Source organism: Bos grunniens, chromosome 21 (genome assembly GCF_055505025.1).
Source record: "Bos grunniens cultivar Pamir isolate PY7600 chromosome 21, Bosgru_T2T1.0, whole genome shotgun sequence".
NCBI classification, from domain to species: domain Eukaryota; kingdom Metazoa; phylum Chordata; class Mammalia; order Artiodactyla; family Bovidae; genus Bos; species Bos grunniens.
The window spans coordinates 33,975,730-34,002,168 of NC_141185.1; the positions used below are offsets into that span (position 1 = coordinate 33,975,730).

Here is a 26,439-nt window from a genome sequence, read left to right on the forward strand (position 1 = left end):
ATAGATGGGGAAACAATGGAAATAGTGAGAGACTTTATTTTTTTGGGCTCCAAAATCACTGCAGAAGGTGACTGCAGCCATGAAATTTAAAGACACTTATTTATCAATAACATTGTGCAATGAATTTTTTCCTTGATTAGCAACTCTAGCAGCACAAATAGGGGAAAGAGGTTAGACTTTTCAAAATGTTTCAAATGTTTAAACATGAAACATACAACAATTTTTTAAAAACAGAAAATGATATAATACACACCTACATATCAACTATGAATTTAAATAGCTGTTAACATTTTGCAAGAATTATTTCACATCTGCATGTTTAAATACATCAGTTAATACTGTTATATCTAAGGCTCTCATTCCATCTCTCTCCCTATTCTAGAATTATCCAGCAGTTGTAATATATTATCCCCATATGTTTTTATACCTTTTTATACAAATACCATTATTCAGATATTTTAAAAACATATGTGGTCTTTCTTTGCATGTTTGTGGCATTGTGCCATATATTTTAATTGGCAATTTGCTTGTTTTTCAATTCAACAGCATGATGTGAGGATTTAATTCAGTCATTTACAAGAGTGTTGTTCAGTATTCCTTTGCATGAATAAGCTATATTGCATTGCCTGGTTGATGGCAACTTGGGTGTTTATGCTTTTTTTTCTGTCACAAACAACAGTATAGTAATTGTTCTTTATATGTCTCTGTTTTCATACATTTAAGAAACTGTTAAAGTAGGCATCTGAGAAGAATAATTGCTGGATATTAAGATAGGTATATCATCGACTTTACCAGGGAATTAAAAATTGTTCACCAAAATGGTAGCACCAACATACACTCTCATCAGAATGTCCATATTTCGATGTCATTCATTTTTCTGTTCTAACAGGCTATTTGTTTTTGCCAATTTAATGAATATGGAATGTTATTTCATTATTTAATTTTTACGTCCTTGATTATTAGTGAAGTTGAGAATTTAAAATATTTTATCAGCAAGACATTTATTTTCTGTTTCCTTTTATAGCTTTTCCCATTTTTTTCTATTGAATTACATATCTTTTTCATATTGATTCATGGATGCATTTATATATTCTGGATTATAATCAGTTTTTAGATGCAAAGATTATAAATATCTTTTAATTTGTGGCTGGTCTTTTTTTTTTTTTTCATTTATTTTGTCTTACAAATACTTTTAAAGTAATATTTATCAGTCTTTTCTTCTGTGAATCCTACTTTTCATAGCTTGTTTAGAAGAATCTTTCCTCTCTCTCTAAATTCTTGCACAGGAATCTTTAAATTTTGTCTCATTTGAAATACCCTCTACTTTCTTCATGATGATGAGATCTGACTTAAACCAGCATTTAAAAATTTTAAAGCAAATTGTAGGAAAGAAGCCAATTGGAAAAGGCTCCCTCCCCTATGGAGCTTCCCAAATGTGTGTGTGCTCAGTCGGTCAGTCATGTCCGACTATTTGGGACCCTGTGGTAGCCTGCCAGCCTCCTCTGTCATGGGATTCTCCAGGCAAGAGTACTGGTTTGGGTTGCCATTTGCTTCTCCAGGGGATCTTCCCAACCCAGGAATCCAACCATGTCTCCTGCATTGACAGGCAGGTTCTTTGCCACCATTTGAAAGTGATGCAAATTAAGGAAGTATTAGAATAGAGCTATTTTTACAATTCAGAGATAACTTATTGCTGGCCAGGGTGCCTAGCCTGGTATTGGTTTATGCCTGTTGTCCTGGGATCGTTATTTACAGTATCCTCTATCACTCTCAAAAAGTATGCCATTTGGATAATAAATTACACAACCACTCTGGTGATAGCCCTACAGGCTTGACTATCAACATGGGATATACAGATTTCTACTTGACTGAAACAGGTTGGAGGGTGGTTTATAGATGTTTTTCCAGGTTTCCTCATTCTTGGTAAAAGAAGCAGCTTGAATTTCAGCATGATCATTACCTCTGGCTCTGGGCTCAGAAATGACAGCTATAATTAATAACTGGGAGAAAAATCATAGTTTATGCTAGGAGACAAGCATGGTGTCAGTAGAGGTGTGTTAGAAAGAAACAGACCTTATTCACTGGGAAAAGAAATGGAAATATTTCTTCTTGATATGAAGGATGGAGATAAGTTTTCCCTTCTCAATTCTTCTGCTCTTGCTTTGCTCCACTAGCCCCTGTAAGGAATAAGCATATATGAACTTTAGTATCAATTCTGCTACTTGGGCCAAGAAAAGCCACTTAATCTTTAGGGGCCTCACTTTCCTCATCTGTGAAATGAAACACCTGAGTCATATCTTTTTCTTTTAGTCTTAAAATTGTATGATTATGTATTTTACAATTTTTAGATATGCCACTAGGAGCTAAGAATAGTAGGAAATAAGACTGGGAAAATAAATGAGGCCTAAAAATGGGAAGTTCTGAGAAGTGCAGACTTCTACTTCCAATTGTGAAAGAGTAGCTGGCATCAACCAGATGTTCCCACTGAGAATAATGAGGAAATCAGATAAGATATAATAAGAAACAGTTTGAAGGCATTAGAGAGAGAGGCAGCCAGTATTTCAGAGGCCGTGATTACAGAAACCAGGAAGGCAGTATCATCTACTTTGCATATCCCTTCTGGAAATCAGCTGATTCTTGGTGCTAGGTGTGCGGTTAAGAATCTGGGGAGAATTCTTACCAAGCAACAAATGAGTGGCAAAGCTTTGGCAACCACGTGGGGCTGGAAGGTTGGATTTCAGAGCTGTCAAAGCATCCAGGACTTGAGGATCCAAGTTCCTGGAGAGAACAAGGAAGTAAATGCAATGAAGTAAGACCGACCCTTAGTGTTTTTCCCTAAGAACGTGCATAATTTTTAAGCTCCTTAGAGTTAAAACTTAAGTTAACCAAAAATGTGTTGAGAAACAATGTGGAGTTGTTGGCAGACTCATGGTCTCAAGAAGAGGAAAAAAATAAAAGAGTTTGGGGCATGTCAAAGAGGAGGGACTCAGTAAGTATCCCATACTCTCAGTCAGCATATCTAGAGGGCTGGGCTCTAGGACCTTGGGAGCAGATGGACCGGAGTAGGCAGGTGAGATCTTAGTTCCCTGACCAGGGATTGAACTTGTACTCCTTGCATTAGGAACATGGAGTCTTAATCACTGGACTGTCAGGGAAGTCCTCCACATCCACTCTCAAAGGTGTTCTCTTTTTACTCTAAGTGGGGAAGATGACAAACAATATTATCTTAAGACTGCATACATTTATCAGAGAAGGCAATGGCAACCCACTCCAGTGTTCTTGCCTGGAGAATCCCAGGGACTGGTGGGCTGCCGTCTATGGGGTCGCACAGAGTCGGACACAACGGAAGAGACTTAGCAGCAGCAGCACACGTTCATACACAATGCATAATATTCAATTAAAATGATGAAAATACACTTTTACATAAAAAAAACAGGTCCATCCAGATCAGTAAGGAAAAATGGCCTTCTCAACTCAAAGTCTTAGTTGTTTAGATGTGAAAAGAATGAAATTGTACTCTAGCCTTATACTTATGCAAAAATAAATTTTAAAGGGATTAAAGAACTATAGATAAAGTGACAAATTTATAAATTTTATAAAATAAAGTGACAAATTATTAAATTTAAAAATAAAAGAATAGTTTTAATACATAAGGTAAAGAAGGAGCTCTTTTAAAAGATCAGAACACAATGGGGGAATAAAAAAAGGGTAAATTTGACTCTAAAACTAGGGATGTCTGTTTATCAAAAGATACCTTAGAGAAAATGTTGGCAAAATTCAAAAGCAAGCAGAACTCTTAGACATTGTGGATGGGAATATAAATCAGTAGAACCATGTTGGAAAACAGTTTGAATTATCTTGTAAGTAATTGGCTACTCCACTTTCTTGGTATGCCCTAGAAAAAATAATACATGTGAGCATCATTTTTAGTAGAAGAGTGTTTGTAGCAGCACATTTTATAAAAGTGAAAGCAAACAGACAAACACTGGAAATAACCCAAATATCAGAAATAGAATGAATTCTTTGTATATCCTTCCACTGAATGCTAAGACACTTGCAGTAAAGGAATAGATTGCATCTATTGCAAAAACTGGAGAAGGGAATGGCAGCCCACTACAGTACTCTTGCCTGGAAAATCCCATGGACGCAAGAGCCTGGAAGACTGCAGTCCATGGGGTCGCTGAGCGACGGACATGACTGAGCGACTTCCCTTTCACTTTTCACTTTCATGCATTGGAGAAGGAAATGGCAACCCACTCCAGTGTTCTTGCCTGGAGAATCCCAGGGACGGGGGAGCCTGGTGGGCTGCCGTCTATGGGGTCACACAGAGTCAGACACGACTGAAGTGACTTAGCAGCAGCAGCAGCAGCATTGCAAAAACACAGATAAATCTCAGGAACATAGTATTGAGTAAAACAAAGCAAGTCATAGTAGGATATATAAGAATATGTTTCTATTTGTATGAAATGCAAAATTTGATGTGATTTTTCAGAAATTATTGAACTGGAAAAAAAGTGTGGCAGAATCAGTGAATGAATATAAGACTTGAATCTTTGGAAAAAACCGAACAAGCCCTAAACTAGACAAAGCTGTCTAGTGTGATCAAGACAACAAAGTGGAAGAAGCACAGATATGTGTGCAATTGAAAATGTTACTTTTTTACTGCTGCTCTAATTACTACAAAATGGTTTAAAACAACACAATTTTATTATCTCACAATCTCACTTCTGTAGGTCAGAAGAACCGGTGGGCTCAGCTCATCATCTGGTTCCTCTGTTCAAGCACTCACAAAGCTAAAATAAAGGTATCTCAGACATCCTGGGCTCTCCAACCAGAGGCTCTTGGGAAGAATCTGCTTCCAAGCTCTTTTAAGAGTTGGCAGAACTCAGCTCCTTGTGACTGTAATGTTAAGGATGTTTCTTCTTGCTCACTGTTAGTGGGGACCTCTCTCAGACTTAAGGCTCTCCTTCAGGTGTCTGCATTCCTTGTGAACGTGCCCACTCTGTCTTCAAACTCCTAATCTGTCTCTTGCACTTTCTGCCATTTTCCTTCAGCCATTCTTTCTGACTCCAGTCAGAGAGAAGTTCTCTGCTTTTAAAGGTTTATGTACTTTGATTGTATATACCAGGATAATCTAGGAAAACCTCTCCTTCTCAAGGTCTGCAGCTTCAATCAGATCAGCAAAGTCCCTTTGCCATATAATATAACATTCACAAATTCTGGGCAGCAGGGTGTGGGTGTTTCAGGGGAAGTTTCACAAGAAGATAGGATTTAATCTGCCTACTATCATAAAATGAGGAAAGGGAAATGACCAGTGATGCAGAAAAACAGAGATAAATTACAAAGCCAAAATCTATGCAGTTAAGTTTGAAAACCTACTGAAATGGATGATTTAATTAGAAAATATGATTTACTAAATTTTACATGAGAAGAGACAGGAAAAGAATCTATTCATGGAAAAAAATGAAGAATACAAAATTTCCCACAAAAGCACAAGTCCAAATGGTTTCACAGTGGTTTTTTTCAAGCTTTGAAGAAATAAACAATTTCAGTGTTATCTGCTGCTGCTGCTGCTGCTAAGTCACTTCAGTCGTGTCCGACTCTGTGCGACCCCATAGACAGCAGCCCACCAGGCTCCCCCGTCCCTGGGATTCTGCAGGCGAGAACACTGGAGTGGGCCACCATTTCCTTCTCCAATGCATGAAAGTGAAAAGTGAAAGTGAAGTCGCTCAGTCATGTCCTACCCTCAGCGACCCCATGGACTGCAGCCCACCAGGCTCCTCCGTCCATGGGATTTTACAGGCAAGAGTACTGGAGTGGGGTGCCACTGCCTTCTCCATGCTCCCAGAAAATTGAGAGAAGGTGTGCTAGTATTATTTATCAGCATTCAGCCTTTTCTCTGATCACCTGTGTTCCCTGTATTTCAAGGGTCTGGAAGCAGGGCTTTGCTAGTAGGGCTGTGGCTAGTTCTGCCAGCTGTAGGCACTAGTGCAAGATTAGGGAGGGAGAGGAATGGCGAAGCCAAGTCCTACTTCTGGCAGTGTTGGCTGGTCAGGGCAGGTGCCGGCAGGCTTATGAGAGACAGTGATGGGGAAGGCAGGGGGCGTCTAGAGCCAGGGTGGCCACAGCAAATGAGTGGATATTCCTCCTTCTGGGGCTGTAGCTGCTTAAGGTAGGTCCTCAAGAGAGAAATGAACTTCTATCTTGCTCTTCTAGCCCTTCCAAACATTTTGAGACCTTATTTTCTATTTTAACTCCCTCTCTGATTGAAATACCCTGAGTGGTGTCTGTGCTTCTTATTGGAACCTGACAGATAAAGAAGATAAGATTTCAAGTTATTTTTATAAAACCACTTTAATTGATCATATTAATTGACAAATACAGCATGAAAAGAAAATGACAATCTATTCTGATTACTGAATATCAATGCAAAACTTCTGAATAAAATCTTAAATAAAATATTAAAGTAAAAAATAATTTGATGAATAATTTTATAGGTAGTAGATCATGGTTAACTGGGGCTCATCTTAAAATCATTTATCATACTAATGTGTCAGAGAAGGAAAAGGGAATAAAATAGCAAGTATGAATTTTCCAAAGATGGAGACAAATTTATTTCTTATGGTAATGTACTAATATAGCCCCAAATAATTAGCTGAGAGCTATTAGAAATAATATGAATATTTTATATAGTGACTAGATACAAAATGTATTTGTAAAATAATTAGCTTTTCTTTTAAAAACAACTGATATGAAAGAAAATATCTTAGTCACAAAATCAAGGAGAAAAATGCTTTTGAAAATGTGCAGCTGCAGGGCCACTGAAAGGCATTAAAAAAAAAACAAGTTATGGAAAGATGTATTTTGTTCTTTGGTTAAAAAGCTCAATATTGCAAAGATATAAATTCTTTGTAAATGAATCAAAGTGTTTTTGTTTTTCTTTTTTTGAATCTGACAAGATACATTTTATTTTCTAAAATATAAATTTGGGACAATACTGAGGGATAAAGATGTAATATGGGCAGTCTGCATGCATGCTAAGTTGCTTCGGTTGTGTCCTACTCTTTGCAACCCTATGGACCATAGCCCACCAGGCTCCTCTGTTCATGGGATTCTCTAGGCAAGAATACCTGAATGTGTTGCCAAGTCCTCCTCCAGGGGATTTTCCCGACTCAGGGATTTTTGTCTCTTATGTCTCTTGCATTGGCAGGTGGATTCTTTACCACTAGCACCACCTGAGAAACCCATGGGCAGTCTAATTGTATCCAAAAATAAAATGTATCGTGAATGATACAGTAATTAAAACAGTATGGCACTGATGCAGGAACAGCCTTGCTGACAATGAAACAGAGCAGGAATTCCAAAACAGACAGAACCTACAAGATTTGCTACATAATGCTGTTGACATTTCAAATCTTTGGAAATAATAGACATTTAAAGTGCACATGAGTGAATTAGTTTTTATTCTTTGAGTAAAGAACGTTTTTCAAAAAATAAACCCAGAAGTCATTTTTGATTTTGATATATTTTGAACATAAATATTAGAATTTTTCCGCTAGGCAAGATATGGATGAATGGTTGGATGGATGAATGTATAGGTAAACAGAATCAAAAGACAACTTTTTTCACAGAGCAAAAAATATTTGTAAAATGTATAGCAAACAAAAGACTGAATCATTAAATATGCAGAAAAGCATATAAAAAACTATGTATAAATAGATTAACAATAATCCAATAGAAAAACAGTTAATGGATGTGAACAGATATTCAAAGGGAAGGAATGCACATAGCTAATAACCTTAGAAGTATTTCCAATATTCTTTAAAATTAATGAAAGTCAATTTAAAATAATGAAACTCACTTTTTCATTAATCATGTTATGAAAAATCAAGTCTATAATCTCATCGTTGGTAAAGTAGAACGGGGTGACTGATACACTTTGTGTAAGTATAAAATGGTATAATCTTTTGGGAGGTAACCAAGCATTTGCCATACAATTTTTGAATTCATCTATGGACAGGGAGGCCTGCTGTGCTGCGATTCATGGGGTTGCAAAGAGTCGGACACAACTGAACGACTAAACTGAACTGATCCCATAAAGAAAGACTGGGAATTTTTCTGGGGGTTTTCCCTACAGACTTAATTTATATATTTAACACATTTTTATTGGACACTTACTATGTACCATTCTCTGTGTTAAATACCAAAATACAGTAGTGACCAAAACAGTCTTTACCCTTAAGGTACCAGCAGTCTAAAATGTGACACTGCTTATGGTAATTTAAACTAAAACAAAACAATGTTACGAGAATCCTCATGTGTTTGTAATCCAGGCAACATAATGTGTTGAAATTATTAAAGAGAATGAGATAAGTTTAAATGTACTTTGCAGGAATAGCTCACCAACTACTGTGAAGCAGAAAAACAAATCATAGAAAGTACACAGAGCAGTAATTTTCCCCTCAAAACTTATAAAGCACACACATACTCATATACCTAAAAAATAACAAAACATCTGGAAGAATACACACCATTCAAGAGGTCACCTCTGGGCAGATGCATGGGAAATGGTAATGTCAGACTGTTCCTCTTAATTTCATAGAATTCCAAATGGTAATTTTTTCCCATCATGATATGTCAATTTTTAATAATTAAAAAAAAAACCCGAAACTCTATCTCAGGTGCTTTTAGAAAGAGTTCTCTCAAAGGGTCTTCTGTATTTAGTCCCACAGCACACTGAGATCAGTTGGAGAACTCCAAGTTCCCAGGTCCTCCCATGGGGAAGGGATTCCTGCCTAATTAAGCAAACCAGACAGCAGAGAAAGTGCGGGCGCCACCATTTTGCACACTAGGGCTTATGCTGAGAGTTGCTCACACTCCTTAATTGTGAGGCAGTCTATCTCAGCTAGAATTGATTTCATTCTTGAAGTTCAATACCTTCTGGCATTGCTGACTGAGTCTGCCCTCACCTTTGTAGAGTTTTTATTCTAGAAGTCTTTTCTCCCTTGTTCAGTGTTTGAAGGTGCAAGGGGAGAGCTATTATTTATTTTGCAACCCAAAAGTAGTCATAGTTGTTTATTTTAGAATTCTCCCCTTTAGATTCAGTGCTTGAGTCAAACAGGAGGGAAAAAAAAGTGTCTATGGCCTTGACACTTCATTTTGCAAACAAACCTTTTCAGGCATCAGTGATGGCCCCGAGACAGCAGTACTGTGGGCCTCTTAAAACTTCTTTCTTACACAGAAGAGGCTCACAATCTGTAAAGGTTTTGTCAGGGCATTTAAGTAGTCTTGTATTCTACAATGCAATCATACCTACAAATATGATGGATTGTATCTTAGGTGCAATGATTGTTTTCAGTGGGGGGAAAAGCCTCCATAGATGAATTGATACTGGGTTCCATGCTGGGTCTTATGCATTAATCATGAAGTATCATGCTTATGCAAATGTGTAGAAGCCCAATTAGGCAGAGAGCACAGAGCCCTGGGAATAATGTTATGGGCTATTGGGTCTTTGAAATACACTCCTTGGCCAAATTTTCAAAAGCAAAGCAGATTTGAGATGAGATGCCTTTTTACTTTTGAAAACAGGTGTACAATTGTCTTCTTACTGCTTATTTCATGCCTTCAACCTTAAAATAAAGCTTTCTCCCAGTTGGCATGATTTTCCCTCATTGCTCAACAGGAGCAGTGGAAATTCTGAATCACTGACAAGAAAATAAAATGTTCATTCAAAATCTAGACGTGCTGAGAATATTGAGGATCCGTCAATATTTGGGGGCTTTGCCACACATCTTGAATGTTTCATATATTCAGTTTTCCTCAGGCTATCTCTGCCATTTCTTATATTTTGTGTGATTAATCAAAATATTCAGGTTTCTGTTTGCAAATCCTCTGCACACAATGCAAATGTTGTGAAGAGAAAATACAAAATACTGGAAGACAAGCTTTCACTTTTATGTATTAGTTTCCATTTGCAAACTTTATTTTGTTAAGTTGAAACTGCTGATGTCTTATCCCTGGCTCTAATTTTCATTCTCTTGTTGGAACTGCTCCATTATTTGGAGAGGATGTAATGATGGGTGGAAATGAGGGATAAAAACAAAAAAGAGTTTAGGGAAGTTTGCTATCCTCCAGTTAAATATCTCTGTCTAAGGTGGTCATTTTGAGTGTGGTTGTGTCTATACTGCTAATTATTCAGATTAGACAGATAAACTGGCAAATCAAGTGTTGCTATAAAAGTTCATATAGGAGGAAAGACTAGGATTTTTGTTTTTCTTTCAGTCATATGTAATCCTTACCTCTAACTATCTAATTTAACAAAAGTTTCAGACACTTACTTGAACATTTTTTTTTACTCAACTGGAAACTGGCTTAGTTCTTAGAACTCCATTTCCTTCATGAAAAATGTCTGGGCAATGGTTGATCGGCAGGTCATTTACTATATAGCCCTTGCTTCCAATATAGCTCTCTGCTGATGGCTGGGGGTGAGTAGAAGATGGGCAGGGAGTAGAGAGAGAAGGAGGGGGCAGAATGGGGGGACATGGGGTGGAAGAGGAGAGAAGACTAGCAGGTTGAGAGAGAGAGAGAGGAAGAGACAGACTTTCTTTATAATGTTTGGCAGTGGAAGTTAATGTCTGGAAAACTCTCCTTTGGGAGGAGAAAAGACTTCCTGACTTTTAAAAATGGTGTTAATCCACTATTCTGCTTTTTAGAATGCCCCTGGCTATGTGAGTAGCACTTCCAATTAGATCTGGTTGAAAAGTTTGTACAGAAATCTAAAGCCCTCCAAATGCAATTTATTACATTAGGTTGTTCAACAAAAGATTGGCTTCTCTTAGCCCAAATCACATTCCGGCCTTGGTAAGTTGGTTCAGTACATCTTTTCTGACATAGCTTCTTAATCTTGGCAACAAAATCATCTCCTTTTCCTCTCTCTCTCTCTTTTCTTTCTCTTTCACACACACACAGACACACACAGAGACTCACACACACAACTTTGATAATTAAAAAACATTTAAGCCATTATTGCCCCTCACTTGATGAAAACAGTAGGAAAAGAATTCTCTATGTAATATTGTTTCAGTGGAGAAACTCATTTCTAAATATATTATTAAAAAACCGGGACCAGCAAGTGGACTTTGTAGGCCATGTCCTGTATCTCCCATGACTTTTGAGCAGCTATGGAAAGAGAGCTGCACCCATTGACCTAAAGCAGGACTTAATACACAGCTAGGGCCCTCCCCTCATCTCCAAATGTGGAAAGTCTCCCCCTCCCTACTGGCACTGTCCTCCCTGAAATGGAGCCTACAAACAAAAGGATCAAACAGTGAGAGAAAGGCCATACTACACTTCCCAGAAAAACATCTGATTTCTATTTTGGGTAGGTTTATTTAGGTGTTTTCTGTTTCCATAGCAAATAAGGAAGCAGCAGCAACTGGAGCAATAAGGTGATAAAAATTGTGTTGTCAAGTTGAAATTAGTCAAACGGAAATTAATAAAACCTCCAGAGCTTTCTTCTCCACAAACAAGGTCATAAAGGAGATTTTTGTGTCAATGTTTCACTTGTTTGCTTGCTGTTTGTTATTGTTCTGATTTTTGTGTTTACTATGCAAGACAACTATTACTTCCCAAGATGGTCTGGAGCAAAGGGACAGAGTGATGCTTGGAGCTGAGAGACAAGTAAAATCATATCCTAAAGGATAAATGCTGTGATCTAGTTAAATGGAACTCTTTCAGACAGGATAGCCCTGCCAGCAGAAGGTAGTGATCAGTCCCCACAGAAATGCAGAGAAAGAAGAAAGGACGGGCTAACTTTCACCATCCCATACCACTCATCACTTATATCAGATAAGTCCCCCAACTCTGTAACTGATCCTGAGAAAAGTATCTTGGCCTGGCCCTGCCAGTTAATGGCTAGCAAATTTACTCCTCTCCTAGTTGGCGGCAGCGAGCCGTTCTCCGTTTACTGTCTTCGCTTCTTTCCTTACTCTATTTAGCCTTTCCTTCTAATTAGAACACATAACAGCAGTTCTCAAAGTGTGGCCTGGGGACACTTGAGAGAGACCCAGGATCCTTTCAGGAGGTTCTTGAGGTCAGAATTACATGTTGGTAGTGTTGTCTTTTGTACTCTTAATCACTCACAAGAGTGCAGTAGAGTTTTCCAGAAGCAATATGAAGTGTGATATCATGACAGACTAACTGCAGAAGCAGATTTGAGATCCCAGCTGTCATTTATTAACAGACATTAAAGAAATTTGAAAAAATGTAAAACAATGCCCATATTCTTACTAATTTTTTGTCTTTTGGAAAATGAAGTGATCTTTCATTAAAATATGTTGTTTGCCTTAGCTTATAATGTTATATATAAACAACAGTGTTGTTTTAAACTGTTAGTAAATCAATGTTCTTAAATTTTCTGAGTCTTAATTCCTAATGTGATAAATGCTGACAGACATAACCAACATAAACACAAACGTCTTCAATATCCTCCCAAATTTTTAAGACTCTTATGGGATCTTGAGACCCAAACATTTGAGAATCTTTGGCCTACAGAATGAGCTGAGCAGACTGACATAGAAAGGGACACCTTTAGAAAGTGCCACAGAGTACTTGTAGATTTAGCACAGGTGGGCTTTGCTTTATAATAAAAGTGTATTAATACTGAAATTCATATGAAAGATAAATTTCATTAAAAGATTTTGATGAGGTTCTTTAAAGTACACCACACTTCGAATGTTTAAGTTATGACTAGTTTTTAAAACCCTAAATGCATTTTCTAAGAACACATGTAGTTAGCTTGGTGAACACCCTGGCCCTGACCTGTGGATTTATTGTAACATTTTTTAGATATGAGACAAATAATAGTAATTTAACTGGACTTAAAGATAATGAAGCTGAGAAATCTCTATTTGGCCATTTTGTACAAAAAATTTAAAACCTAAAATAAGAGGTAGAGAAAGTGAATGTGTGTCTGCCTCTAGAAGGAAGAGATTAATATCCTCTTCAGAACCAATTGATTTCAGCATGCATTTTTTTTTTTTAAGGTAGAAATAAGAACAAAGAACCATCCGAGTAGAAACTAGATTATTCTGCCAAATTTGCAACGGAGTGTTGCTATTTGAGGTATTACTAAGAAAAAATTAGAGCAGGGAAACTCGATTAAAATTGGTTTGGGGAGAATCAAAGGAGGGAAGGACTGAGAAACAGAAATCCATAGCTGGGTCTGGAGACCTGAAGAGACAGCTGTTCAACTCAGAATTAAAGAATGGGGGTGGAGTCCAGTAAAGAAAGGCTGAACTTGAACCTCACAAGAGCCAAAGATGCTAAGTGTCCTAGGAGAAAAATGAAAGAAATAGTTAATGAACGAGTCAAAAAGTTTGTGGTTATTTCATAACAAGAACTGTGTGCATGAGGGAAGTTTATATATATATTTATATGGTGTGTTTGAGTGTGTGTGTGTTTGGTGTTGGTGCCCAGGTGTTCAGACCTTGTAGCACATGTCCTTGGAGAAGGTGATGGCACCCCACTCCAGTACTCTTGCCTGGAAAATCCCGTGGATGGAGGAGCCTGGTAGGCTGCGGTCCATGGGGTCGTGAAGAGTCAGACACGACTGAGCGACTTCACTTTCACTTTTCACTTTCATGCATTGGAGAAGGAAATGGCAACCCACTCCAGTGTTCTTGCCTGGAGAATCCCAGGGACGGGGGAGCCTGGTGGGCTGCCGTCTATGGGGTCGCACAGAGTCAGACACAACTGAAGCGACTTAGCAGCAGCAGCAGCAGCACATGTCCTTGATAGCAGGGAGCCTGCAATATTGGCAGGCCCTGAATATGGTCCATCCTGGGGGGTAAGAAGTCGAGGGACCCAGAGACACATGGTTCTGAATGTCTCGCCTTTGCAGAAGGAAAAATGAGTGTACATACTTTTATGATTTCTGGAGTACTGTTCTTATCCACAGAGTGGCCACAGTCACCTATAAGAATCCTGTTTGGACAGCAATTGAAAGTGCCGTGTTTTTCAGCAAGGTCTACTAATTCTGACATTTTATTTTTAGCCATTTGGATCAGTCGACATTTGACTGGCTCTCAAGTTTACTATCAAAAGATGGCTTTTGCTTCTCCACAGTTATAATATTTGCTAAACTAATTTTTATCAAATTTCTTAAAATGCCATCATCTTTAGCCGAGGAAAGGACAAGGAAGATCTTTCTTCAAATGAGAGCTCCACAAATGGTTAGCATGAAACATCTCGGCCATCATAGATGTGGCCGTAGCCTCTACTTAAATTTTCCATTTAATTTGTTCTGTTTAGTGTATGCCACATCTATGTGTGGCTAAATTGTAGCTGCCTAAAATCAGAGCTAAGTAATAGCACTGAAGCTTTTTATATGAGTGAATTACATGATGGGAAAGAAAAAGCACCATTCTTCCTGCTCACATACTATAGGTTCCAAGAATTATGAGAAATGATTTCTAAAATGTAGTATTTAATCTGTGTTATCATTCCTAGGTTATCCAGGGATCTTAGTGACTTATAACCCATATGTACAAGCATGCTCATGTAAGCAAATATCCTGTTGAATGCTGCTTAAGAAACATAGGAAAGAATGAACTGTGGGGAAAAACTTTTAAAAAACAGAATCTGAACTGAGAAACTTGATCTAACAGAGCACTTCAGCAATTGTAAGGAAACAAGCTAAGAAATCTTCCAATCAGAATGAAAGAGAATGGTAGGGATGAGAGAAGCAAGCTTCTATGGAAAAACGAGCTAGGGCTGAAAAAGCTTAACAGAAACACACACACACAAAATAGGCCCTCGTCTTACAAACTTTACAAAAATTTTGGAGAAAAGTTCAAGTTCTTTGATAATTGCAGAACCATAGGAATCTCATTTCTAATAAGGAATGCTAATACCACTGAGTACCTGCAGTTAGTGATCAGACATTCCTCTTGGAAAAGTTCTTCATAAAAAGAAGGTAAATTTAATGATTGGAATCTTGCCAAACATACTTAAAATCATTTTTATTTTCTTTCTAACTCCAGTGCCATGAGCAGGCGGATAAGGCAATGGCACGCCACTCCAGTACTCTTGCCTGGAAAATCCCATGGACGCAGGAGCCTGGGAGGCTGCAGTCCATGGGGTCGTGAAGAGTTGGACACAACTGAGCAACTTCCCTTTCACTTTTCCACTTTCATGCACTGGAGAAGGAAATGGCAGCCCACTCCAGTGTTCTTGCCTGGAGAATCCCAGGGACGGGGGAGCCTGGTGGGCTGCCGTCTATGGGGTCACACAGAGTCGGACACGACTGAAGTGACTTAGCAGCAGCAGCAGCAGCCATGAGCAGGAGGCACCTGAGGGTGGCTTTCCTTGCTTAGGGCCGTTGTCCACTTTACTTTAACTTGAATGTTTAATAGTTTCATGGGTTCAAAGTTTGTTCCACTTTTAGGCATTTTCCAAGTTTAGGAGCATAACTATATTACAAGTGAAGACTATCCCCAAAACTTTTCTGGATGAGAAATGATTTTAAGAATATTTTGAGAATGTACAACAAAGAGAAAAGAGCCTAGAAAAGTGGTGACATAGTAGTGAAATTATTCAATTTCAAAGGTAAGATTCAAATCCTGACCCCCACCCCACCCCTCAAAAAGACCTTTCTTCATAGCCTAGATGGTGATTATTGTTATCTGGCCACTAGCTTTCTATAGGGTCCCAGCTAGAAAATGGTTCCAGATATTCTTCTAAATCAAAGATCTTAAATGTTTTGGACCATGACTCTCTTGGGCCTTCTATGTACTCCTTAGAATAATGTTTTGACAAAGACAGTTATATTGAATAGTAATACACAAATTCAGAATATATCTATATTCTATCCATGTAATGGATTCATTCTGAAGCTAGGGCCAAAAGAATCTCCTGATAAACTAGATCTGGCCTGAGAGAGGGAAGGGTGAAAAATGACTGCAAACTTTTGGGTAGAACAAATGGCTAGATGGTGTGTCCACAAACTTAATATCTTTACTGGACACTTGGAGAGATACAGAGGAAGCAACAGTGGTCTGTTGCCTTTCAGAATTTTTTCTCATTATTAGCTGTCCACTAATAGTCAAGGCTATGGTTTTTCCAGTGGTCATGTATGGATGTGAGAGTTGGACTGTGAAGAAAGCTGAGTGCCGAAGAACTGATGCTTTTGAACTGTGGTGTTGGAGAAGACTCTTGAGAGTCCCTTGGACAGCAAGGAGATCCAGCCAGTCCATTCTAAAGGAGATCAGTCCTGGGTGTTCTTTGGAAGGACCTATGCTGAAGCTGAAACTCCAATACTTTGGCCACCTTATGTGGCCTCATTGGAAAAGACTCTGATGCTGGGAGGGATTGGGGGCAGAAGGAGAAGGGGACGACAGAGGATGAGATGGCTGAATGGCATCACTGACTCGATGGACATGAGTTTGAGTGAACTCCAGGAGTTGGTGATGGACAGGGAGGCCTGGCGTGCTGCAATTCATGGGGTCACAAAGAGTCGGACATGACTAAGCGACTGGACTAAACTGAACTGAAGTCTGTTTTACCGGGCTTTCTTTTTTTCCTTCAGATGGAATTTATAATGAGCCTTGATGGGAAAGGAAACTAGTTAAAAAATGGCCATTTAGAAGCTCATTCTTCAATGCGATGTGATTTATTTGTTCTATCTATGCTTTCCTTTATTGGCCATTAGTTGAGTTATTAAATATTTTTCAAGCTGAAACAATGTTAGTTCCTTACATGGCTGCCATTCATGGTCAGATACTCTCTGAGGGTCTGTTCTTGGCCAGCCACAGCTTGATGCTTGATAAGATGTAAATAATTCAAAGAAGCCAATGGAGAAAGCCACAAGCCCTCACTGTGCTCTTAGCAGGTTCTGGGTAACACTGACATGGATAGTACACCTTTATCTAGAACATGTTGGATTTGTTTTTTTATTTCTGAATGTATCTGATCATTGTTTCTTGTGTATTTCTTTGGAGTAGTTAATGAAATGTCCAAGGTCAACTCTCATCAAGGGGCAAGGAGCTGAGAAGTGTCAGCCTACAGCCCTCCTGATCACAGCCAGATACTCAATGATAGAACACTGGGTCAAACCTGTGGTGGGGGCTTCAGTTCCAGAGTTTAACTGTCTTAGTTGGTTCAGAGAAGAGGAGATGGAGAGCTCACTGTATTTGCCTTGAATTGATTCCTGCTTTATGTTTGAAACTGCTGGGCTTATAGTCCAGATTGTTTTAGAAAACTCTGTTCTCTGGAATTATTGTCATTCAGTCGCTCAGTCATGTCAGACTCTTTACAACCCCATGGACTGTAGCACACCAGGCTTTCCTGTTCTTCACTATCTCCTGGAGTTTGCTCAAACTCATGTCCATTGAGTTGACGATGCCATCTGATTTAGGGCTGTCAGTAAGGAGAGAAAGAGTAGGGCCATATGAGATGAAATTTAAACTGCCGATAAAAGGAAAATGATGCTAATTTATACCACGCTGGGATTTTTTGAATGTGTGTTCACCTTCCTTCAGTCTGGGAATTTGGGTTTCAAGTTTTTAAGTAGGTATACTCTAACAGGATTGCTTTGCTTTTCTGAAAATAAATGTAAATGTTTCAAAACTAATGTGTGCCAGAGAAGATAAAAGTCATAAAAAGTATGACTGACAAAGGGTATTGTGGACTTAGAAGAGAGAGAAAAGAGAAAGTCATTGGGGGAGAGAAAAGGCATGAGAAGAAAGAAGACAAGAAGTAAAGGGGGGGAAATCTGTTCCTATTCCTTTATTTGTGCAATTCTAAAACCATTGGAACCAAAATGAAGAAAACCATAGAGAACAATGAATTCCCTCTTCACCACGTACAATGTGTAATTCTTTCTTTCAGTTAAGGATATATAATATCAACTCCAGGCAAAAGCATAAAGTGAGATTATTTCCACAGGCTTTCTATTCCTCTTTCATTGGATGTAGTCATAATATGCACAATGGCACTCAACTCAAGCTCCCTGAAAATGTCCATGTGGGTGTGATGAATTTTCTCTGACCTCCCTAAAAATATACTTGTCCAGTGCCCCAGGCTTTCAGAGCCCCAAATATGACTAGAACTGATTAAATCTTATAAAAAAAAAAAAAAAAAAAAAAACAACCCTCTAAATCATAGGATTAAGTCCTTTAACTAGATAATTATCTAAATAATAGGCAATAATTTCTAGATAATAGCTGAACTCTTAACTCATTCTAGACAGTATTTTCATTTTAAGAAGCCACTCTCATGCCTTATCAGGAAGAAAGGAGCATGACCATTTTAGACAGTGTATGAGAATGGTAATAAAGATGTATTTTGACATGATAATCCTGTCGGCTTTCTTTAAACCTCACCTTTAGGTGACTACCTGTTCAGGCACAGGAAATAATATAGGAAAATAGTGGGAAGACTATAGGCTATAGTCATACAGATTATAATGTGTCCTACAGATTTTCCATCATTTAAAATTACAAAATGATTAGGACATAGCTGTTGATGAAGAGATTACACAGAATTTGGGATTATATTTATGCTTAAAGTAATTTAGTTAATACTTTTAGGAACTTTATATGAAACTCTCAATTTCTTAATTATTCCATTTCACAGGATTAAAAGAAACAGGCTTTAATTGCAATAGAAGAATTTTATTTAGGACCCAAGGTTATTTTTTTAGGTTCTACCTTCTGGAACCTCAAATTTGAAGACTGGGCAATTTCTACCTCTGTAGATTTTTATGACCAGGTTAGATTGCTCTCTTGATTGGCTGGTTTGCTTATCAGCCTGATGACATGTGTAAGTTTTCTTCTAACACTAGGATTTGAAGCCCGTGGTTCTTCCCAGCCCTGTCCTCTCCTCACACAACCTAGGAGCAGCCAAGATGGTGGTTCTTTCTTGGCTGCAATTTCCCTCAAGGAATGTCAAGAATTTACTGAAATCTCTGCCTAATTGTGGAGAATAAATTCTCATGCTGCTCCTCTACAAATATTTCAAATTATTTGCCTAACAGTAAATTAGACCTGACACGTTAATTGGTTTAGGGAGCCATGCATGGTGTTTGCTCATTTGTGACTAATTTTTAATACATTAGTATTTTTGAAGGAAAAAAAAAAAGATCTAGTTGGAGAAAACTGGGTCCTGCAACTTCTGTTATCAGGGAGACTACAGACACTAAAATTAGTGTGAGAAACACACAGGTGGCTCATTTCAGACCTGGCTGATGACACCCATGACCTCAAACACATAATTTTACTTCTTCCTTCCTGAGGTTTTTTCCTCCACTAAAATAGATCTAATAATACCACATACCAGTCTCATAGGAAAATTGACAGAATTAGATAATAAAAATGGTAGGGAATAGTTGTTGAAAAGAGCTCAGGGCCTTCTCTTCTGCTGTGTGGAACTATCTGACCCACCCAAATCCATTCTTTCAATGACTGTTGAGCTAAATTAATCTCTTAGGATGGAGAAGCTGCCCCCGCTTCCTACTTGGGTCCTCTTCTGCTTTCCTGACTTGATGATTGAATCACTTATCACAATGTTGATCACCTACATCTCCTTTTTGGTGGCATATATATGAAGTCCTTTGACAGTGAGAGTTGTAAGCTTTCCTTCCCTTTTGGTGGCAGAGAGATAGCATTGTTCTGCACCTTTTTCAGTGAACCAGGCAAACAATAGCATGCTCGCAAAAGCCATGGGATCATTTGGTAATAGTACATCTTGTAGTCATGTGTCTTTGTTTTTTCCTTCAGTCTCCTTTTTCTTAGGACTGGTATTTGGTGACTGATGGAGTAGAGTTGGGCACATCAAAAGGCGGCGTCTCACAATGAACACAATTTATTCTTCCTTTGAGTCACACTATCAGCCATAAACAGAGATATTTGGTAACTGTGTAAGCTTTTTGAATATTTTTAAAACATATTTTTAACATAGAGCTACAGATAGACTGGCTTCCCAGGTGGCTCAGTGGTAAAGAATCTGTCTGCCAGTTCAAGAAACACAGGAGACATGGGTTTGATGCCTGGGTTGGGACGATCCCCTGGAGGAGCAAATGGCAACCCATTTCAGTATTCTTGCCTGGGAAATCCCACGGACAGAGGACCCTGGTGGGCTACAGTCCATGGGGTCGCAGAGTTGGCTATGACTGAGTGACGCACACATGTACTCATGCACAGATAGACTGGAACTTGGTATATAGTTAAGCAAGCTCTTTGCATTTAGGAACTACTTAGATTCACAAACGCAGGCCATTAAATGTAGATAGTTAGATGGATGTATCAATACACATGTAGATATATAATGATTTTTATTTGTGAAAGATCAAAGATAATAGTGTTATCCCTACCAATAATTCCATTCTCTGGCTCAGCAAGGGAACTAGGGAGAAAGCATTTTCTTTCGATTTCTAATTTTAGCTGTAGAAATTGAGGCATAAGCCAGAGCCACACACATGCATACAAAGGGCTATAGAACATGTGGCATGAAAGATATTAGCTACTTGTGTTGGTTGGATAGACACATTGTATTGTCAGTCATTTTTAGAATGAGAAGTGAGAGATATTTAAAAATTCATCTTTAGTGGAATTGAATTGTTCTTGGTCATTGATATTCCATTTTGCATCATCTAATTAATTCTTACTGCTTGAGTCTGCATCCTGGGGTGATTTAAAATAAGTAAATACGTAACGAGTTTTCATTAGCTCCGAGATGTTGACTCACTGAGTGATCCTATAGACTAGCTTCTATCTTTTCATCCAGGATTCCTTCCTTCTCTCTCTTTTCTTTATAAACAGACACAAACACACCCTGATTATCATATACCTCTCTTACTAAAATTTTGAGTGTATTTTTGTAAAAAGTGTTATGTTTTATGAAAGACTGAATTAATATAATATTTTTAGAAAACAACAATTTCAAATGACACAGTAAGCAACTATAGGAATACAGTGTTTTTCTTACTGTTTAGCATTTTAAGAAATATAGCCTTGAAAATTCTAATAGCTATTTCAGTGTCCAATTTTATAAATTCTGCTTCCCCCAAAAATAGTAGCAAAAAAATAAATATCAAAGCCCAACTCCTAAAATATCTAAACAGATAACTTTGTCAGATAGGTCAACTACATGGTCACTTCTGCATTTCTAATTTTGTACCATTGTTATTTAGAAGCTTTCACTCTTCAAACAATAGATTGGGGGCTCAAGCAAGCAAATATTTTGGGCTTGTTCTGACATGGTGCTTTGGCCCTTGAACTAGGAAGTGAAGTGGAATAAAAACAAAACAAAAAACTGATGCAATCCCTTTTTGCCTCTTTCCCTATCCAAAAGGATAAACTCTAATCAGTCATCATAGCTTCTAATTTCTAGGAAAAGAAAAGAGAGAAAGTAATTTTTTAAAAAGACAAGACAGGAAAAAATGAGTGATGAGTAGTAGGAAAGCTTGCTGCAAAGTAATGAAATTAGTGCTCTCTAAGTACCTAATTGGAGAAGGCAATGGCAGCCCACTCCAGTACTCTTGCCTGGAAAATCCCATGGACGGAGGAGCCTGGAAGGCTGCGGTCCATGGGGTCGCTGAGGGTAGGACACGACTGAGCGACTTCACTTTCACTTTTCCCTTTCATGCGTTGGAGAAGGAAATGGCAACCCACTCCAGTGTTCTAGCCTGGAGAATCCCAGGGATGGGGGAGCCTGGTGGGCTGCTGTCTATGGGGTCACACAGGGTCGGACACGACTGAAGTGACTTAGCAGCAGCAAGTACCTAATGGCTCAGCGGTAAAAAGTTTGCCCATAGTGCAGGACACTCAGGTTTGATACCTGGGTCAGGAAGATCCCCTGGAGAAGGAAATGGCAATGCACTCCCATAGTATTCTTGCCTGGAAAATGCCATAGACAGAGGAACCTAGCCGGATACAGTCCATGGGGTTGCAAAAGAGTCAGACACGACTGCACAACTGAACAACAAAGCACCGAGTATATTTGAATGTCATTTTATTGTATTCCAACTTAAGACATTTTAGAAATTTTAAATTATAATAGTCTTCAGAAAGAAAATGAAGAGATGGAAGGATTGCTGCCTTCTAAAAAAATGTGGCAGGGTGAGTTGAGCCTACAGCAGAGGAGGGGGTGGATTATGAAGCCTTAACGTAGGATGGCTGGAGAAGGAAATGGCAACCCACTCCAGTGTTCTTGCCTGGAGAATCCCAGGGACGGGGGAGCCTGGTGGGCTGCCGTCTATGGGGTCGCACAGAGTTGGACACTACTGAAGCGACTTAGCAGCAGCAGCAGCAGTAGCAGCAAGGTAGGATGAACTATGTGGCAGAAACCCAACAGCCTGCAAAAAGCAAAGATGGACAAAAGCCGAGTCAGCATGAGTGAGTTGGCCAAAGCCACATCAGAGCATTCACTAGCCAGGAGTGAGCATGAAAGCAAATATGGTGTCCACTAAGCAGTAGAGAGTGCCATCCTGCCAGAGACCAGGTGATGCTCTTCATAAACTCTTGGGGACCTGTATGACACCAGAGTTGCCCTCCACCCTTGTCTTGTGTCAATAAGACATAAGCCACAGACCATATCATGTTCAATTAGTACCCTGGGAAAAAAGCAAGGAATGAAGAGGACATCTGTGAAACTGAGTTTTTTGTTGTCCAACAAAGATATTACTATCTGAGAGGACTACTTTGATTATTGAACGAGAAGGCCTGTTAAATATATTTTTTCCTCCTAATCAGAGAATATTGTTTTAAAGGAAACTATAGGGACCATCAAGGCAACACATTTTCTGTGCATATCAAGTCTCAATTAATGCAATTTTTAAAAATGCATTTGGGAAAGCTATCCCTTTTTTGAAAGGGATGCTATTCTGTGTGTGGAGTGGTGAGAGCCTGCATACATTATTTTTCCAATATAAACATTTAAAAAATATTTCTGTACTATTTACAATCTATTTGGTTCCTCCATCTTTGCATATGAGGGTTACTTGGAGAGCTTTAAAATATACCCCCCTCCAGGTTTGACCAATTAAGTCACAGGGTCCCTAGATAGTTCTGATGTTTATTTGGGGTTGAGAAACATTGGTCTAGTCCTTCAGGAAGGATCTTGTGAGCCATATATACATCACTCTTCTAAATCTGGGATAGTTTCAGTACCATTAGCATTGCAGAATGACTGCCAACTTTGTTCTGCACATTTAAGAAAGGTTGACTTTCAAAAGGGTAAATGTTTTTCAATTTTTTAACATCTATTTAAGGTTGTCCTTGCCCATACTAATGATTTGATGCCTGACAAAAAGCACTGGAGTTTTACTATATTCTCACCCTTGTCTCATAGAAGGCAATGGCACCCCACTCCAGTACTCTTGCCTGGAAAATCCCATGGATGGAGGAGCCTGGTGGGCTGCAGTCCATGGGGTCCCTAACAGTCAGACATGACTGAGCGAGAAGGAAATGGCAACCCACTCCAGTGTTCTTGCCTGGAGAATCCCAGGGACGGGGGAGCCTGGTGGGCTGCCATCTATGGGGTCGCACAGAGTCGGACACGACTGAAGCGACTTAGCAGCAGCAGCAGCAGCAGCACCCTTGTCTATTAATTCCCACCTTCCACCCTGAAAGGCAATTGCAATTTAAGTAAATGAAGAAAACCTGGGAAAAGGCCTGTCTCTGATCCACTGTTCTTCCAATCAGCACAGATAGCATCCTCTTCAATCCAACAAATACACCAACGCTGATGATTTTAGGTTTTTAATCCTTTGTGTCTGGTAAGTAGTATTTATTTTTATACATAGCAAGCCATTTATAAAATGATAAACCCAGTATTCAGACAGTCAGGGAAACCATTCAAATCCTTACCCAAGACTCTCTGGTTAGAAGGATTTATTTAGGTTCTGAGACTACCTTCCACTCAAAGAAACTCCTTCAAATCCATGGGTACTCAGATTTATTTGCTTGGATTTAATACTATGTTTTAGCACTGAGTTCCTTTTTTTGGACCATGAACTTTGAACTTTTTCTTAAAGTACTGACTTTTATTATGGAGATTTAGCTACTGGGTAGAACTCAGCAACTTTGGATTTACTTAACATTGACATGGTCATAAGAACACACTGGCACCCCCCTGCCCCCCGCCCCCCACACTGTGCATTCAAATAGCCTTGCCTGAAAAGCTGAACCAACAAATCTTCAACAGTTACAAGAGTAATGTGTATTGAGAGGCAGTTACTGGATAAAAATTGGGTTCAAGATGATTTTCAATCGAGCTGATTCAAACAAAACCAGAGAAATGTCATAAAAATATAATTTTACACACAAGAAGCACATTCAGAGGCTGCTGTTGCAATATTAATGGACATTCTTCCCCTTCCTATTTTCCATCAAAAATTTTAGCCATAGGAATTAAAGTGAAAGAGCTGTTACTGTATTTTAAAGCTTGGACGAGGATTTTAAGAGTAGCAGCTTAGAAAAGACCACAGCTTCGTATAGTCAAAATATTAAACCTTGTCTCCTGTCACTGGACTTCAGAATTATAAATTACGAAGTGTCTAGGAAATCTAGTGAAATATGTATGAAAAAACTTTGAAGAGAATTTTTTAGAAATGATCTTAATATCAGAGAAAGATCTCAGAGTTGTATATATTTGGGGGAAAAAACCCAACCCTATAAACTTTTCCATATATATTGGATTTATTATATTTCTCCAAAGCAGTTTGAAAGGCACTGAATTATGTTCCCTTTCAGCTTCCAAAAAAATAAAAACACCGTGAGTAATAAAAGCAGAAAAGTTGACTCTGAAATTCATTTTCGTATAGATTTATAGGAAAAATGCTTTGATGTCTTTTCCATTCCCTTGCCAGTTTAAAAAAAGAAAAAAGAAAGAAAGAAAAGGGAATGTCTATTAAATTTAACATAAAAAAACCCTACTCTTCAAACCTCATTTATCTTTGATGAGCCCTGGGCAGAGTGCCATAATAACACTATGGCACATTATAAGAATTCTATAATCATTCAGACTCTCTTCCCTTTCTTTTATAATCAGCTGAGTGTTGTTATTGGCCCTCCCTCTAACAAAGTTAGCAAGGCTAGGCTGACACTTTACGCAGTGCGGGCTGTGGTACACAAAAGGGAGCTGAAAGAGGATTTCAACATGTCTCGGCAAGGAAATCCTCATTTTGGCATTTAGGAAACTTTCTTTGGTATGTTAGGAGCTAATGTCTTAATTAAGTGAGACTTCTCAGAGATGCAGGAGGTCCTACTGGTGTTAAGCGGAATCTGCCAATGCCCCTGGGCCATTGGTGGGAAAGTAGATACCTTGGGCTTTTCTGAAAGCTCAGTGCATGTGAACTGCTCAGACCTCACAAATGTAAGTCCTGGCTCAATCCTGGTTCTCATTGTTTCCTCTAGGCATCATGAAAGCTCAAACATGGAGGGCTCCAGTTAACATTTAGACTGTAGTTATGTTTCAAATCAAGTAGAAAACCCAAGGTGAATGGATTTAGCACATACAAACTTTCCCTCTGTATTTCTCTTTCTAGCCATCTGAATAAGAATATTTTCATTAACTGAAAATCCTGATTATCAGCTAATCAAATCAACTTTTTAAAACAGGAAGTCATCAATTATTCTAACAGTCAAATGTCAGATCGGTTTGATGAAACTAGGTTTGAGTCTGAAATTTAATTTTGTATTAATATTTAGCCATTGTGTCTACTGGAGGAAGTTTAGGTCTCTGTTTTACCCTTAAGAAATAATGTACTTGTTCAGTTCAGTACGGTCACTCAGTCGTGTCCTACTCTTCGTGACCCCATGAATCGCAGCACGCCAGGCCTCCCTGTCCATCACCAACTCCCGGAGTTCACTCAGACTCACGTCCATCAAGTCAGTGATGCCATCCAGCCATCTCATCCTCTGTCATCCCCTTCTCCTCCTGCCCCCAATCCCTCCCAGCATCAGAGTCTTTTCCAATGAGGCAACTCTTCGCATGAGGTGGCCAAAGTACTGGAGTTTCAGCTTCAGCATCATTCTTCCCAAAGAAATCCCAGGGCTGATCTCCTTCAGAATGGACTGGTTGGATCTCCTTGCAGTCCAAGGGACTCTCAAGAGTCTTCTCCAACACCACAGTTCAAAAGCATCAATTCTTCAGTGCTCAGCCTTCTTCACAGTCCAACTCTCACATCCATACATAACCACTGGAAAAACCACAGCCTTGACTAGATGGACCTTTGTTGGCAAAGTAATGTCTCTGCTTTTGAATATGCTATCTAGGTTGGTCATAACTTTCCTTCTAAGGAGTAAGCGTCTTTTAATTTCATGGCTGCAGTCACCATCTGCAGTGATTTTGGAGCCCTAAAAAATAAAGTCTGACACTGTTTCCCCATCTATTTCCCATGAAGTGATGGGACGGGATGCCATGATCTTCATTTTCTGAATG

The 26,439-nt window shown here is 38.8% G+C and overlaps 1 protein-coding gene and 1 long non-coding RNA gene across 26 annotated transcripts in view; one reads left to right on the top strand and one right to left on the bottom strand.

Moving 5' to 3' along the window:
* Positions 1-1,216: 1,216 nt before the first annotated feature.
* Positions 1,217-3,890, bottom strand: LOC147349346 (uncharacterized). Its single transcript, XR_015150199.1, has 3 exons — positions 3,755-3,890; positions 2,681-2,778; positions 1,217-2,177 (listed from the first exon to the last, which is right to left on the bottom strand). It is a non-coding gene; the product is annotated as an uncharacterized LOC147349346 (long non-coding RNA).
* Positions 3,891-5,956: 2,066 nt separating this feature from the next.
* LOC147349347 (uncharacterized) overlaps positions 5,957-26,439 on the top strand; it is a 690,773-nt gene continuing 670,290 nt past the window's right edge. For all 25 annotated transcript variants that reach the window (XR_015150389.1, XR_015150391.1, XR_015150388.1 and 22 more), the window contains exon 1: positions 5,957-6,172. The gene's annotated coding sequence lies outside the window, so the exon portion shown is untranslated. The remainder of the gene's footprint in view (positions 6,173-26,439) is intronic.